The following is a 6,225-nucleotide window of genomic DNA, read 5'->3' on the forward strand; positions in this document are numbered from 1 at the left end:
TAGGCAACAACCCCATGCTTCCCTCCCTCCTTCTCTCTCTCCCTCCTCTCTCTCCCTCCCTCTTCTTTTCACTTCTCTGCTTTCCAACCCCCCACCGCACAACGCCCATCCTTAGACAAGACAGGTGACAAAGCTCTTTCTTTTTTTTCATAGAGAAACCAAAGCTCTGCTATTTAGGGGGAAATGGTGACCAGATTCCTGGTCTCTCTATTTCCAGTCATTCTTTTACCCCATTTCACCACCCTGCTTTCTTAAAAGCTAGGATTCTACAGCAAAATATTAACAGTGGTTATCATCAGGTTTAGAATTGCAGGTGCTTATTTTTTCTCTCATTTTTTGCTTACAGATTTTTCCAAATTTTCCTCTAAAGGCTCCATATTAGTTTTGCCTTAGCTCAGGTAAACTAGCTGCTATAACAAACAATGTGAAAACTTTCCATGGCTTAATCAAAAAAGTTTGTTTCTTGACCACATGTAGTCTAAAATGAGTGTTCCTGAACAATGTACAGGCCTCCTAAAAGGTGTAATCCAGGAAATCTTTCCTTTTCATCTTGCAGCTCCTCCATCCTCAGCAACATATGGCTTTCAAGTAAGCTGTGATATTCTGTATAAATCCAGAGGAAAGGAAAATAGCATGGAAGAGTGTGCGAGACAGGATTTTATGGATGTGACCGGAAAGTAATATATGTCGCTTCCATTCACAATCCATTGGCCAGAACCCAGTTGCCAGGCTGCATCCACCTGCAAGGTAGGTGGAAAATGTAGTTTATCAGCATACAGAGGAAAAGGAAATGAATATGGTGAATTGCTGGCCAATCTATACCACACTTGCACAAGAAAAAGAAAAGAAAGTTGAAGTTAACATGGAATAAGGAAGGTAAGCCCTTCCGTAAAGCAATCTTAAGCTCTCTCTCCCACAGCATTTTCACACTGAAATCCCCACTGTCCCACGGTCAAGAAAATGACCTTCATCCTCAAGGGCATGGACAGATTGGACTTTCTGATATTAAAGAGTTATAGGAAACGGAGAAGCTGAGGGCTGAGGCTGAGGGTTCACAGGCAGTGCTGTGACCTGGGTGCAAACTCTCCTCCTCTCCACTAGGGGCGCTGTCAGCACATGAGTGCTGCCTCTCTGCCCCACAGCATTGCTTACACGGTAAGGACAGATGATTATGCAGAAGACTGTGAGGTCAGCATCATTCATGTTGAATAATGGCCTTCCTCTCCTCTAAGCACTCCTATCCCTCCCTCCCAGAGAAACTTTGGTTCCATGTACCTCTTACAATAAATCCAGAACCACTGGTGTTCCCAGGGCATGTCTCACATTCCCTGTACCTTGTTCTTCACCATCCCCTTTACCTGTAGACTCTTGCCTTGAATACAGTCCTGCAAATGCAACTGAAAGTCACCTAGTGCCTAGAACTCTTTCTACCTGTGTATGTTTTATTTTATTTTTTTGCACTCTAATCCTAGGTTTATTCAACACAATTCTTTTCTCTACACAACAAAGTACAAACACAATATTATCTAAGATGCTACAAAGTTACAAAACTGAAAACAGAGAAAATGTATAGTACTGACTGTACAATAAAAGCCAAAAAAGCAATGAACACATTGCCAAGGTAACCTACACGACCACCATGAATACCGACACGACGGGGGGGGGGGGGGGGGGGGGGGGGGGGGGGGGGGGGAGGGGGCAGTTCTATGATGACCCGACAGAGCTGGCTCTCAACTTACCAGTTTCAGAGAGAAAGGGAGATGTGTGTGTGTGTGTGTGCGCACGCACATGAGTACACGTGAAAAGAACCATTTCAGGTATTTGGCCCTTGAGGTCAGAAGAGGACTCAAACAGGGGCGCAGGGCCAGGCTAACAGGAACGGCAGTTGCGAAAAGCACACCCTTTCCTGTAGGACCCTGCAGGCCAGCAGGTTAGGGCACGAGCAGGCCACCAGATCGGCCCCAGGTTATCTGTGGAAGGGGAAAACATGCTCCCAGGCTGGGGCTGTACCACCTCCTGGAGCCCCCTGCTCATCCCTGCTGGCTTTGCCACTAAACTGCCTCTCAGGAACTAGAAATGTGGAAGCTTTCTAGCCAGAAAACTGGAGGGCATCTTTATAAGCGTGACCCCCAAACCAGCAACGCCCCTGCAGCCGGAAATCTGCCGCCAGGGGAAACGTAGCAATTACTGCCTTCACCTCCGAAGCCTGGCCCTGAGTGAGGGATTTCTTTCCTACCGATCCTCCTTCGGCTAGAAAAGTGACAGAAGTGAGTTGGATGGGATACAAGTCACAGGGCAGAGCTTCCGTGGCCCTGCTTATACGGAGGAGTTGAAGCTGGAGCGGCTCCTGTGGCGCCGGCGCACCGGGGACCTGTGCTGAGGGGAACGCGACCTCCTCCTCATCCGTGGGGGGGACCTGCACCACATGGGAGGCGGTGGCGGCATTCTCCAGGGACGGCTGAATCGCCGGGGGGCAGGGCGGCCGAGGCCAGGGAGCCACCACAGCGGTGGCAGTGATCTCCTGGCCATCGATGTGTCCTCCCTCCACGTGCTTCAGCGCCTTCTCGGCCTCATCTGGATTCTCAGACTCCACGGGGGTGCATCCTTTCTACAGGCACGTCAATCATTTAAATTTTCCCATAGGTGGAGAATATCTCCAGGATATGATCCTTGGTCACATTCCTGGTGAGCCTTCCAATGTGCACTGTGGTGGGTTTAGGGGAAGGGCTTCGCCTTTTCCTTTCCTTTTTATCTCTTCTGGGTGGTTTGGATTTAGAGCGGGAATGCCGCCCATTGTCCTGCCTGCACCGAGAAGGACTCGGAGAGCCAGGGGAGCTGCCGGAGCTGCAGCTGCGAGATGTGCTGGAACTTCCTGAGCGGCTCGATGCTGAAGATGAGCTGGAGCCCGTACTGGTGCTCGAGCCCGAGCTGCAGGTCGAGCTGGACCGAGACCTGGTGCTGCTGCTATCACTGGAAGCGCTGCGCCTCTTTGGAGTTTCATTCCTGCCACGATTCTTCTCGCTGGACTCCTTGGCGGCCCCCTTATCTTTAGAGCGATCCTTGGACTTCCCATCAGAGCGGTCTTTGCGTTTGGTAGGAGGACTCCAGTGCTGGACTTTGTATTATTTTCTTTGACTCCTAGCAAGCTCTTCTTTTTCACTCCTGATAAATCCATTCTCCCCTTCTGAGGTGTTCAAAGCAGCAATGGCGGCCTCACTTATCTGAACTCTCCCTTCTAACTTGAGTCTGAGAAACGATCCCTAATCGATTGCAATTTACGCCAAAGTGCAGCATCTTCCCGCCGCCGCGACCTCCTCCCCCTCTCCTCAGCCACTGAGGCCCGCGCTGCTCGGGCGTCACGATTAGGGAGTGGGGAGGCCCTACTGTGTGTTAGACACACAGCAGATGATAATTAGAGAATAAAGTTGATGAGCTAATTCATACTCAATACATATGCAGATATGTTGAATATGTAATATTCAACAACATATCTTGATATTAATAAGAAATGATACCCTGACATCCCAAAATTAATCTCAAAAGCTAGTTTTTCAGGTTCATCTACTGTCCAATGGAGAAAGACTTAGGGGCAGGTGAGGGGCTTTCTAGATGCTCCCCCAAATGTGTCTGTTACAGAAAAATGAAGAGGCTGGATAGATGCTCAGTATGTATAATGTGAGCACACTCCCCAATGTTTATATGGTTTCATGCTTTCAATATATGACCAAACATATGAGTAAGGGATCTTAAACGATGTGCAAATGTTTGTGAGGGACCCAGGCCTTTTCTGGATAGTCTCCATGTTTGTGGACCTGTCCGCCTCTTCTCTAAGCACTGGACAGGAGCAGAAGAAAGCAGGCCATGGGAGAGAGGGACAAGTGTAACCAGAAGCATCTCAAAGGCCCAAACAGACGTCAGGAGTGCACACATTCTCGCAGGTGCACACTGGGAAATGTTTACCTTCCTCCTTTGGCAGAAGGCAATTAGTTCCCAGTGTGCTAGAATGGAAGGGAACAGTGAGAACCAGTTCACCAGACGTGTGGGCTCGTGTCCACAACTTTCCATTCTGCCCGGTAGCAGTGGCCAGAGGGAGATGATAAAAGTAGGTAGAAGTTAGCTCTGTATATACGGCCCCAAGCTTGAGGAGCCCTCGGGGAGAAGGCGGGTGGAGACCTCCTGAGTTTTGCTCTTCTCTCCTTTGTTAGACAGATGGATTCTGCCTTGTCCTGTTTCTCACGTTGTTTTTTGGGGGGAGATTTTGCCTCAGCAACTAAAAGGGAGGCTGCTTAAGAGCAGGGACTTTGTGGGACTTCCCTGGCGGTCCAGTGGTTAAGACTCTGCACTTCCACTGCAGGGGCCATGGGTTCGATCCCTGGTCAGGGAACTCCTGCATGCCACAGGACATGGCCAGAAAAAAAAAAAAAGGGAGCAGAGACTTTGTCATATCCTAGCTACCTAATTTGCTCTGCAAGTTCCAGAAGAATATAATGTCCTCTACACAGTTGATACTTAATAAAGTCTCCTTTGCTTCTAGTGCCTCCCTTTCCTGTCTCTCCTCAATGTAATGTCTGATTGCCCTGTGAACTCTCAGGGAGGCATCAATGGTCTAAAGTCTGAATTATCTAAGCAGCGGGTCCACTCTCTTTCTGTTCTGTGTGTAAAAACACGCCACTGACTTTGAAAGAGTTTCTCTGTATATCGTTGCTTAATATCTCTAGGTAAGGTGCGCCCTCTTGGTTTTCCAGAAATCTCCATAACTGAGACTCCAACAGGTTAATTTGCCCAAAGACTCATGGCTGGTCAGGGATAGGACGGGGATTTAAGCTGGTAGGCTTGAAGGCCAAGCCCCTGCTTCTGTCATCTGGCTTCCACTGACTTCTCTGCAGAGAACGGGGTGGTTAATCAGACAACAAAATGGGTAAAAAGTGGGCAGCAGGGCTTCCCTGGTGGCACAGTGGTTGAGAGTCCGCCTGCCGATGCAGGGGACGCGGGTTCGTGCCCCGATTCGGGAAGATCCCACATGCCGCGGAGTGGCTGGGCCCATGAGCCATGGCCGCTGAGCCTGTGCGTCCGGAGCCTGTGCTCCGCAACGGGAGAGGCCACAACAGTGAGAGGCCCACGTAATGCAAAAAAAAAAAAAAAAAAAAAAAGTGGGCAGCAAGGAGAGTGTGCATGAGTAGAACAGTGAAAATATCCCCCATCCTCCTAAACAGTATGTATACATCATACTTTCTGTCTCTATCCCCAGGTTCCCCAGGGTGTGGAGAGGCTAAGAAGCCTCCACGTTCCCGGCTGGAGCTTACCTTTCTCGGTACAGGTCAGAGTGTTTCAAATCCTTCTTGTTTCTCCTGTTACACTTAGTTACTTGGCTCTTTCCTATTATTTGTCTTCTGGGATGCCACTTTTTTATCGCCATTTTTTAATACAGCCATGGAAAATGATGAAATAACTCAGAAAACACTTCCTCCTTGCTCTTAGCAAGTTATCTGTGCTCCAGTTCTAAACTGCTAGGCAAATCTCTGATAATTAATGAATTTATGCCAACATAATAGCTCATAAAACATATCTTTTGGGTAACATACCTGCATTTATAGAAACATATTTAAATTAAATGCACTCCCAATCCAAAAAAAAAATTGTCCACATAATTTTAATGGAATTCAGCAAACCCATTCTAAAATATATCTGGGAAAGACATTTAGAGAAGAACCCAGGTCTTTTTCTTTTTTTTTTTCCCCAGAAGGAAAAATGAGGAATAAATTGCTTTACCAATTTTCATAATACATTATACATATTCAACAATTAAAACTGTGGTGTGGGAGCAAGCAAGTATCATATGCCCATAAATTAACATAGTATGATGTAATAGAGACTCCAGAAACAGAAACATGCAGTGTGAGAACTAAACACATGTTAAGTAAGACATGACACCATAAAATTCCCGGAAGAGAGCATAGGCAAAACATTCTCTGACATAAATCATACCAATGTTTTCATAGGTCAGTCCCCCAAGGCAATAGAAATAAAAATAAACAAATGGGACCTTATCAAACTTATAAGCTTTTGCACAGCAAAGGAAACCATAAAAAAAGAAAAAATGAGAAGACAACTTACAGAATGGGAGAAAATATTTGCAAATGATGTAACATCATTTGAATGATGGGAGAGAGAGAAGGAAGGAGAGAGAGAAGGAGGGAGAGAGAGAAGGAGGGAGAGAGAGAAGGA

General features: G+C 47.2%; 1 pseudogene; it reads right to left on the reverse strand.

Moving 5' to 3' along the window:
* Window positions 1-1,812: 1,812 nt before the first annotated feature.
* On the reverse strand, window positions 1,813-3,309 carry LOC113617049 (RNA-binding protein with serine-rich domain 1 pseudogene; annotated as a pseudogene).
* Between the last annotated feature and the right edge of the window lie 2,916 nt (window positions 3,310-6,225).

The sequence above is a fragment of the Aethalodelphis obliquidens genome, unplaced genomic scaffold (assembly GCF_003676395.1).
Source record: "Aethalodelphis obliquidens isolate GAN/ISIS:26980383/991018 unplaced genomic scaffold, ASM367639v1 scaffold1480, whole genome shotgun sequence".
Classification (NCBI taxonomy): Eukaryota; Metazoa; Chordata; class Mammalia; order Artiodactyla; family Delphinidae; genus Aethalodelphis; species Aethalodelphis obliquidens.